Genomic DNA, 11,468 nt, shown 5'->3' with positions numbered 1-11,468 from the left:
TAGCAGCCTGCATTGCTGCGAAAGGTGGATATACACTGTACTAGTGCCGGCATTGTGCATGCTCTGTTGCCTGTGTCTATGTGCCTGTGGTTCTGTCAGTGTGATCATGTGATGTATCTGACCCCAGGAATGTGTCAATAAAGTTTCCCCTTCCTGGGACAATGAATTCACGGTGTTCTTATTTCAATTTCCAGGAGTGTATATACTGAATGTTTTTTTCTAAGCATCATACATCTGTGACGCTACGCCTATCACTTCCTCTTACCTCTGTATAAGTAACAGCAAAGTGCATATTCTTTTTTCCCGAGAGGTCTACGATAAGATTGATTTCTCAGCCACTAGCATGGATCTCAGTCAATTATGAAGGATTTTGAGCAGTGATTGTTGTAGATCATTCAGGGTAGCATCCAAGACTTCTCCCGCAAAACACTTACATATAGCACTAAAGTCACATCTTGACTATACTCTAAATATAAATGCAGATAACCATACAGTATGGAGATTTCCTACCGGATTTTTTGACATTTGCCACATTTTTTTCCATATTTATCCATTTTACTATATTCCATATGTAATGGTTATGACTCCTGAATTTTGAACACATAAGCGCTACAGTTTCATCTGAATGCGTACAAGGTGTGGAAGACTACAGTTTTAATGGATTATTCGGTAATGGTAGGATGTAATATCTCGATACTCTTCTTAAAAAAGGACGATCAGGAACAGTAATGAAACTTCCTGGCAAATTAAAACTGTGTGCCGTACTGAGACTCGAACTCGGGACCTTTGCCTTTCGCGGGCAAGTGCTCTAGTGTTCGCTGGAGAGCTTCTGTAACGTTTGGAAGGTAGGAGACGTGGTACTGGCGGAAGTAAAGCTATGAGGACGGGGTGTGAGTCGTGCTTGGGTAGGTCAGATGGTAGAGAACTTGCCCGCGAAAGACAAAAGTCCCGATTTCGAGTCGCGGTCCGGCACACAGTTTTAGTCAGCCAGGAAGTTTCATATCAGCTATATATGACGGTAGTATCTGTTCCCGAAAGAACAGTTACCGTGGATGACCATGCGGCTTTGCTAGGAATGAAATGATAATTAAATGGACACCCTAGCTGCAAACAGGCGTTGATGTACTTCATTGGGGACATGTTGAAAATGTGTGCCCCGACCAGGACTCGAACCCGGAATCTCCTGCTAGGGTGTCCATTTAATTATCATTTCATTTCTAGCAAAGCTGCATGGTCATCAACAGTAACTGTTCTTTCGGGAACAGATACTACCGTCATATATAGTTAAAATATGGCTTCCCGGCCATTGACCTTCTTGTGCGAACGCACACGCTATGCCCGAACTCGTACGGGACTTGGTAGATTAATCTACCACGAGTAATGAGTATGATGGGCATACATCTATTAGGCGCACTACGAATGTAGTGGTGTGGACATGTTGGGAATGTGGATCTAACGGGGAGCGTGCAAGGGATAAGTCCCTGCAGACGCACTATCCTCTGTGCCCGCGGTGGCTCAGATGGATAGAGCGTCTGCCATGTAAGCAGGAGATCCCGGGTTCGAGTCCCGGTCGGGGCACACATTTTCAACGTCCCCAATAAAGTACATCAACGCCTGTTTACAGCTAGGGTGTCCATTTAATTATCATTTCATTTCATATCAGCGCACACTCCGCTGCAGAGTGAAAATCTCAGTCTAGGAACTATAATGATTTATACAACAATGGCCTGTACATGTGGTATTACATGTTGCACATCCAGATGACCGTCTCTGTTCGTCGTAATCAAACCAGTTTGGAAAATTATAGTGAGAGTAAATCTGAGAATGCCGGCCGCTGTGGCCGAGCAGTTCTAGGCTCTTCAGTCCGGAACCGCGCTGCTGCTACGGTCGCAGGTTCGAATGCTGCCTTGGGCATGGATGTGCGTGATGTCCTTAGGTTAGTTAGGTTTAAATAGTTCTAAGCCTAGGGGACTGTTGACCTCAGATGTTACGTCCCATAGTGCTTTGAGCCATTTGAACCATTTTTGAAATTTGAGAATGCAAAGGACAACTACGCATCTGCTCTGGAGGGTTCGCTGCGATATAAAATAAATTATGAATTCCTGACACGTATTCGAGACATTGTTTGTCGGGCAGACCTACTAAAATTACCAAATATGTATACTTAAGATCGTTCCGCAATTTTTCTAACGGTGGTGAGTAATATTAGCTCCATGGCGTCTTTTCTGATTACGACTTCTAAAATTCGAAGACATGTTATATTTTTAGATGTATGTGTACATGTTTTGGAAGACAGTTGTTTTAATGGATTATTTCGGTAATGGTAGGACGAAATATTGATACTCTACTTAAAAAAGACAGCCAGGATCCATAATGGTTTATAAAAAATGTGCTGTATATCTGTACACTGACATTATGACCGCTTGCTTTACAGCGTTATGGTTCAGTCGCAATACAGCAGCAATTCCGCGTGACTTGGAAGTGACAAGTCCTTAGCAGTTTTCTAATGGCATGTGCTACCAGAAGTCTACGCACAGGTCACGCAATATCCGTAAATTACAGACCGATGGTTTGTGGCAGCGGAGCTGGCACCTGATAGCGTCCCAAATATGTCCAAATTTGGCGAAATTGGTAGCAAAGACATCAACGTGAGTTCGCTATAATACTCCTCAAACCACTGTAGCCCGATTCTGGCCTTCTGATACTGATAGTTACCCTGCTGGGAGGTACCATCGCCGTTGGGGATTCCGGTGGTCCATAGCTGTTATGGTGACTTTGATTACTACCGCAGGACCCGTGGAACAACAGGTGAACGCCCACCACAGCGTAATACTGTCCTCAACAGCCTGCGTCCATGGCGATTTGCATGTTTCGAACAGCCGTTCGCCTGAATATCCGGACACGGCCGTGGACCTGGTGTAACAGGAGGCGTGGTCTTCTCTGAGCAGACGACGCATTTTCATTGATCCACGGTCGAATCTAGATGGTCCCGTGCCCACTACAGTCGTAACTGACTGTTTTGTTGTGTCAGAATAGGAACACGTGGCTACAAATTCTCATGTTCAACAGTGTGCATTGAACAGTGCGCTCAGAAACAGTTGTGCCCGCATTTTACTCTTTCGACAGATCTGCCACAGGCTGTCGCCTGTCCCGCTTTTCAGGTCAGACAAGCATCTGACGTCCATGTTCCGTGATGTGTAGTGGACGTCCAACAGGTCGCCTTCTCTTGATTTCACATTCCTTCAACCACTTTCCATAGCTGTTGACAATAGCTGCACGCGAACAGTCTATCGGCATCGCCCTTTCCCAGATGATCATTTCCAAGGCCGGTCATAGCAATCTGCTCTTTTTCAAAGTCGTTTATGACAGTAGATTTGTCTATTTGTTTCTCATAGCAGCCCTAGACATTCGTCATCGGTCTCTGCACCACATGCATACTCCCCTCGTCGCGCCACGCTCTGACAACGCCACCAGGCGGCATTTAATCTCGCAGTGAGCAGTGCTCGTAATGCTCTGTCTCTCTTCAGTGCAATTTTTAACGCGAAAATGGACAGTGCAAAGCATCTGTATTGGAAGCCGAACAAACAGCGGAATTTGGAGCAACTCAGCTGGATGATTGAAATCATCTCGTCTGCCCACGTTACATCCTAGAGAATGAACACTGACTGGGAAACTAGTTTTCTTACGCTTCGCAGCTATTGTTGACAGAAACATGGTCTTTCCAGATGTGCCACAGTTCCACTAGACATTGCTAATGTCAGTATAGTGGTATCTACGATTAGGCTTCGAATCAATAATTATTTATCATCTGCATAACATGTTTAGAGCAGATATGATACTGCGTGAAGAGTTTGACAGAGCAGTGAAAGACCTAAGCCGAAACAAGGCCCCGGGAGTAGACAAAACGGCTCTGAGCACTATGGGACTTAACATCTGTGGTCATCAGTCCCCTAGAACTTAGAACTACTTAAACCTAACTAACCTAAGGACATCACACACATCCATGCCCGAGGCAGGATTCGAACCTGCGACCATAGCAGTCGCGCGGTTCCCACTGAGCGTCTAACACCGCTAGACCACCGCGGCCGGCCGGGAGTAGACAACATTCCATTATAACTACTGATAGTCTTGGGAGAGCCAGCCCTGACAAAACTCTACCATCTGGTGAGCAACATGTATGAGACAGGCGAAATACCCTCAGACTTCAAGAATAATATAATAATTCCAATCCCAAAGAAAGCAGGTTTTGACAGATGTGAAAATTACCTAACTATCAGTTTAATAAGCCACGGCTGCAAAATACTAACACGAATTCCTTACAGACGAATGGAAAAACTGATAGAAGCCGACCTCGGGGAAAATCAGTTTGGATTCCGTAGAAATGCTGTAACACGTGAGGCAATACTGACCCCACGACTTATCTTAGAAAATAGATTAATGGAAACGCAAACGTACGTTTCTAGTATTTGTAGACTTACAGAAAACTTTTCACAATGTTGACTGGAATACTCTGTTTCAAATTGTGAACGTCGCAGAGGTAAAACACAGGGAGCGGAAGGCTATTTACAATTTGTACAGAAACCAGATGGCAGTTATAAGAGTCGAGCGGCATGAAAGGGAAGCAGTGGTTGGGAAGGGAGTGAGACAGGGTTGTAGCCTATCCCCGATGTTATTCAATCTGTATATTGAGCAAGCAGTAAAGGAAACAAAAGAAAAATTTGGAGTAGGAATTAAAATCCATGGAGAAGAAATAAAAACTTTGAGGTTCGCCGATGACATTGTAATTCTGTCAGAGACAGCAAAGGACCTGGAGAGCAGCTGAACGGAATGGACAGTGTCTTGAAAGGAGAATGAACATCAACAAAAGCAGAACGAGGATAATGGAATGTAATCGAATTAAATCGGGTGATGGTGCGGGAATTAGATTAGGAAATGAGACAATTAAAGTAGTAAATGAGTTTTGCTATTTGGGGAGCAAATTAACTGATGATGGTCGAAGTAGAGAGGATATAAAATGCAGACTGGCAATGGCAAGGAAAGCGTTTCTGAAGAACAGAAATTTGTTAACTTGGAGTATAGATTTACGTGTCAGGGAGTCGTTTCTGAAAGTTTTTGTATGGAGTGTAGCCATGTATGGAAGTGAAACGTGGACGATAAATAGTTCGGACAAGAAGAGAATAGAAGCTTTCGAAATGTGGTGCTACAGAATAATGCTGAAGATTAGATGGGTAGATCACATAACTAATGCGGAGATACTGAATAGAATTAGGGAGGAGAGAAATTTGTGGCACACCTTGACTAGAAGAAGTTATCGGTTGGTAGGAAATGTTCTGAGGCATCAAGGGATCACCAATCTAGTATTGAGGGGCAGCGTGGAGGGTAAAAATCGCAAAGGGAGACGAAGAGATGAATACACTAAGCAGAAGGATGTATGTTGCAGTAGCTACTGGGAGATGAAGAAGCTTGCACAGGATAGAGTAGCATTGAGAGCTGCATCAAACCAGTCTCTGGACTGAAGACCACAACAACAACAACAACAACTTGTTTAGGATTACCGTGGTGTGTTATGACAAAATACGAAATTTCAACTACAGTCTGAGACCCTTATCAGGTTGGTTTAATTATGACAAGAGCAGCTGGTATAGGAGTCTAAAAAAAATGGTTCAAATGGCTTTGAGCACTATGAAATATTTTTCGTGGAATAAGTTGTGGTGCACCACTTTAATTACATAGACATTAAGATGTGAATATACATTTCCCTTGTCTGCATTGTTGTCTTTAATGTAATTTTTTTTTTTGTTTGAGCTATGTCATGTTTAGATATAAGTTATTTCTGCTGCTGTTTGCCAGGCATAGTGCTACTAAATTTCACTTTGTATTACTCTGTTAAGCTAGTTTTACTATTGATTTATTTTTATTGTTGCTGCACATTGGCTCATATTAGTTGTAATGTTGCATTGCTTGGTAATTTAGATTTACTGTAGCTTGCTTTGCAATTTTCCATTTTTTTTGCATTGCTGTTTGTGTTAATTTGTTATGTGCTGCTGCATTGCCTTGTCCCTTAGTTTAGCATCTGAGCTCAGTAGATTTAAGTTAGCTTAAGAGGAGTAGACTATATAAGAAACTAACTATGATGAATTTATAAGAAATGCATTGAGAAGCTATCAGAAAATGGTCTGGCAAAAAAAAAAAATAAGAATACTGTACAGTGGAGAAAAACTATTTTTGACAGAGGATGTGAACAGAATACAGAAAGCAGGCTTGGATATGACTTTTTGGGAATAATGATGAACGAAGGGAGATCTCCATGCAAAATACTGCAGTAAAACAAACCCTGTCCTTTCCTTTTGTGTCATCCCTCTATATGTTTGTGTACCCTTGTGTATTTGTGTTTTTCCTGTCTTTATGTGTTTAGCTGATGAGAGCTATGTTGTAGAATTTTTCTATGTTATTTACTTTGTAAAAATGTTGAGACATTATTTATTCTGTTTTGTTTTAATGCTCATGTGTGAAGTTGATGTTTCGCAAGTTATTCTGATCTTTTATGTATGTACTCATGTCATAATTCCTGTAACACTGATGTATATGTTTATTTCTATTCTTTTGTAAAGCCTGTACTACAAATGTTATCTGTATTATTATGTTTTTAATGATGTTTTCTGTATCTGTGTAATTGTATTCTCATGTTATAAAATTGTAATTGACACCAGTTCATCAAATTAAGTAACTTGTAAGCATTCATTTCACTGCATACATTTCTGTTGGTCATAGTAATGCACAATATGTGAGAAGTTGTGACTGTTAGTGTTTGCACGTATGTTAATAATTCAGCAAGGGTCTGGATAACAGCATTGTTGGTTCTAAGGACAATTCCAAAAACTTTGTGAGTGCACAAGTGGTGGTTTATGGACTTGCTATATTCTCCGCAAGACTCTTCGATGGTGATTGTGCACCTGCACAGTCGCAGCAGATGGCTGCTGATTGTGCACCTGCACAGTCGCAGCAGATGGCTGCTGGCCGTCTCTACATGGACTACAGTGGGTCTGCATCTTTGATGACCCACCAATACCATTATTTCTACAAGGACTGTAGTGGGTCTGCACCTCTGGTGGCCCACCAATACCACAATCTCAACCAGAACTACAGTGGGTCTACTCTGTAATGACCTACCTACCAATCTTCTTCAAAACGTCGAATGACTCTGCTGTGGGTTTGCTCTGTTGTGGCCCATTACCTGTCAGCATGTCAAGAGTCAGCACTGTCTTTCCGTTGGAAGGACATCACTACTTCTTCAAGACTGCATGGAAATCCACTACTTCCGTGTGCAATTTCTTTTACTAATGAGACTTTGTGAAAAAAAACTGTAATTACTATTATGATGAATGATCAGGACTATCTTTATGGACTGTGAGAAAATTTTAGCTTTTGACCAACATTGTATAAATAAGTGTGTGCATTTGATATCTTTCTTACTGTAATTATGAAAAATTTTTTCAAATCTGTATTGGCCAGTGCCCAACACATTTTGTAAAATTTTTTGTAGGGAGCATGGGGGCTATGTAAGTAGGCTGTTTATGTTTTCTTTATGTAAGTAGGCTGTTTATGTTTTATTATCGGCAACGTTACGTAGCGCTCTGTATGAAAATCACTGGCTGTGCTGTGTGCAGTGTGTGGCTAGTTTGCATTGTTCTAGTTTGCATTGTTGTCTGCCATTGTAGTGTTGGGCAGCGGCAGCTGGATGTGAACAGCGCGTAGCGTTGCGCAGTTGGAGGTGAGCCGCCAGCAGTGGTGGATGTGGGGAGAGAGATGGCTGAGTTTTGTAATTTGTCATGAACTGATATATATATTATGACTATTAAGGTAAATACATTGTTTGTTCTCTATTAATATCTTTCATTTGCTAACTATCCCTATCACTAGTTAGTGCCTTCTGTAGTTTGAATCTTTTATTTAGCTGATAATAGTGGCGCTCGCTGTATTGCAGTAGTTCGAGTAATGAAGATTTTTGTGAGGTAAGTGATTTCTGAAAGGTGTAGTTTAATGTTACTCAGGGCCATTCTTTTGCAGGGATCTTTGATAGTCAGATTGCGTTGCGCTAAAAATATTGTGTGTCACTTTAGTGAATGTTTGAGTACGTTCAGTTTTGCTCAGCTGTTTGAAAAGCAAATAGTGTAAGAGGTTTATCAGCACAGTCGTGTATAATTTGTTCTAAGGGGACGTTTCATCTTGTATAATTGTTCTAAGGGGATGTTACACCTTGTGAAACACATTGGCTTTCTCTTTTTCATAGGAACGGTATGTGAGTCTATTTGTGATACATCAGTCGTAATGTAACACTACATACACTGTCAGAACGCTGTTTTTAATAAGTCCCCTCACGGTGGCAAACACAAGCCAAGTTGCTTCATATCTGTCTCAGAACGATTTTTCCTGTACAGTCGACTTCTGGGCAGTGTGGCAGGGCTATGGACGAGTGACGCCCCGGCCCCTGTCACACGCCGCACACGAACTGCTATAGATGTCGCAGAGCTCATGAGTGGTCTTGGGTTGTCATGCTAAAGGAGAGCGGCCGTCACTTTTGGACGAGCTCTTGAAATTCGAAACTCAAAGCCAGTATGTAGACATAAAGAATAAAGATGCAAAATTCTGCTAGCAGAAAATTTTATAAATTATACTGTTAATGAAGGTTTATAAAGTGAAATACGTGTCTATTGAATTGAAGCTCACAGTAATCTGCTAGATGAAATTTCAGTACTTTTTAAATTAGCTTTAACACATTTACAAGATGATTCCCGAGGAATGTCACATAATGTGTGACGTGATCCTACATATGAAAATAAACTGGAAAAACCTTTTGAAAATGTATGAAGATGGTCTCTGTTCTTTCGGAGTCGGCCGCAGTGGCCGAACGGTTCTAGGCGCTACAGTTGGAACCGCGCGATCGCTATGGTCGCAGGTTCGAATCCTGCCTCGGGAATGGATGTATGTGATGTCCTTAGGTTATTTAGGTTTAAGTAGTTCTAAGTTCTAGGGGACTGAAGACCTCAGATGTTAAGTCCCATAGTGCTCAGAACCATTTGACCCATTTTGTTCTTTCGGACATGTCCGCAAGAACAGATACCACCAGTGACCATGCAGCTCTCTTAGAATGCAATGATAATTAAATCAAGGCTCTAAGCTGTCAACAGGCATTGTTATACATCAACGGGGACAGTTGAAAATGTGTGCCCCGACCGGAACTCGAACCCGGGATCTCCTGCTTACAGGGCAGACGCTCTATCTATCTGAGCCACCGAGGGCACAGAGGTTAGTGCGACTGCAGGGATTTATCCATTGCACGCTCCCCGTGAGACCCACATTCCCAACTTAATGTCCACACACTACATTCGTAGTGCGCCTGCCCTTTACACTGATTACTCGCGGCAGGAAATCTTAGCGAATCCCGTAAGAGTTCTGGCAATGCGTGTGCATCCAACCCAGATGAAGGAGGTCAATGGCCGGTTAGCCTTAAAAAATGGTTCAAATGGCTCTGAGCACTATGGGACTGAACAGCTGAGGTCATCAGTCCCCTAGAACTTAGAACTACTTAAACCTAACTAACCTAAGGACATCACACACATCCATGCCCGAGGCAGGATTCGAACCTGCGACCGTAGCAGTCGCACGGTTCCGGACTGCGCGCCTATAACCGCGAGACCACCGCGGCCGGCGTTTAGCCTTAACTATATGAAGATGGTATCTTTTCTTTCGGGTAAAATTGTCTGCCACGAGTAATGAGTGTAATGGACAAGGGCACTACGAATGTAGGTTGTGGACATTAAGTTGGGAACGTGGGTCTGACGGGTAGCGTGCAACGGATAAATCCCTGCAGTCGCACTAACCTCTGTGCCCTCGGTGGCTCAGATAGCTAGAGCGTCTTCCCTGTGAGCAGGAGATCCCAGGTTCGAGTCCCGCTCGGGGCACACTTTTTCAACTGTCCTCGTTGATGTTTATCAACGCCTGTCGACAGCTTAGGGTGTAGATTTAATTATCATTTCATTACGAAAATGTGTCCGATTTTCGACCGTTACAGGTCTAGAGTGGATTGAAAAATACATACACCGAATGGATATGTGTGAATATTACTTACTGAAATGTAGTACAGACCCTATGTTGGACAGAGTAATGATGACATAGATGATAGCTCCATCCCACAAGAGATGTGGAGGCTCTCCAACAGATGGCAGCACAGTGACATCACACTGAGGTAACAGCTGCAAGTGGACCTAGTGTGCAATCGTGGACTGGATCATGGCACATTCGTGAGGCTGTGTGCACGTCGTGCTTGAGTGTTGTTTACTTGAGCAAGTCCATTGGGTCCGTCAGTACCAACATAACGCATACGTTCTCCCACGTAGAATATGCAGATGTGTTGTTTGTGTACAGGTATTGTAATGGTAGTGCCCATGTGACAGTGACAGAATACAAGAGACCTTCCTCCAATCGACGAACCTCCTGCGCCAGGTTATTTCCCAGTGTTTTTCAAATATTAAGTGAATCCAGAACACTACGAAGTATGTACATAACATCAGAATGTGAGGCCGTCCGCCGGCCGGTGTGGCCGAGCGGTTCTAGGCGCTTCAGTCTGGAACCACGGGATCGCTATGGTCGCAGGTTCGAATCCTGCCTCGGGCATCGATGTGTGTGATGTCCTTAGGTTAGTTAGGTTTAAGTAGTTCTAAGTCTAGAGGACTGATGACGTCAGATGTTAAGTCCTATAGAGCTCAGAGCCATTTGAACCATATTTTTGAGGCCGTCCAGTCAGTTGAGGAAAGGAACGACATTATTGCAATGGTACAATGGTGTCCCACCACTAGTACACGGCTGTCAGCTCGATATTCTGCAAACGCGAGTGTGGCGTATGTTACATTTTGATGGCTTGTACCCATTCCATGTGTAGCCCGTGCAACATATGCATACAGGTGACTCAGACAACAATTCGGTGAATGGTTGGCTGTACACAGAGACACAGTTCAATACACTTTATTTACAGATGAGGCTACATTTATATGCAATGGCATCAAGAACATCCGCAGTTCTCATACATGGACACTGTAGAACCCACGTGACACTATGGAAACAAGATTCCAAGTTAGGTTCTCTGTGATGATCTGGTGACAGGGCCTTTGTTCCTGCCAAATCACATTACAGCCACAGCAAATGCACGTTTCCTGATAAAAGACACACCTTTTGGAAAACGTGACATTAGAACAACGATAGCAAATATACCGGCAACACTGTGAATTACCAATTCTCTGTACCAGACAAGTATTCCAGTATCTCAATAATAAATTATCTCATCAGTGGATTAGCTGTGGAGGACCCATTAACTGGCCTACCAGATCACCCGACCTAGCCCCATTAGACTTCTGTTTGTAGGAATGGTTAAAGGGGAGATACGTACGCAACGAAGGTGTATATACAGGGTG

The 11,468-nt window shown here is 42.9% G+C and overlaps 2 non-coding genes across 2 annotated transcripts; one reads left to right on the top strand and one right to left on the bottom strand.

Moving 5' to 3' along the window:
• The first annotated feature begins 1,503 nt into the window (after positions 1-1,503).
• Trnat-ugu (transfer RNA threonine (anticodon UGU)) lies at positions 1,504-1,578 on the top strand. Its single transcript has one exon. It is a non-coding gene; the product is annotated as a tRNA-Thr (tRNA).
• Positions 1,579-9,225: 7,647 nt separating this feature from the next.
• Positions 9,226-9,300, bottom strand: Trnat-ugu (transfer RNA threonine (anticodon UGU)). The gene has a single exon. It is a non-coding gene; the product is annotated as a tRNA-Thr (tRNA).
• Between the last annotated feature and the right edge of the window lie 2,168 nt (positions 9,301-11,468).

This window comes from Schistocerca cancellata, chromosome 7, assembly GCF_023864275.1.
Source record: "Schistocerca cancellata isolate TAMUIC-IGC-003103 chromosome 7, iqSchCanc2.1, whole genome shotgun sequence".
Classification (NCBI taxonomy): domain Eukaryota; kingdom Metazoa; phylum Arthropoda; class Insecta; order Orthoptera; family Acrididae; genus Schistocerca; species Schistocerca cancellata.
The sequence above is the reverse complement of the archived record's forward strand: the minus strand, read 5'-3'. Positions and strand labels throughout refer to the sequence as shown.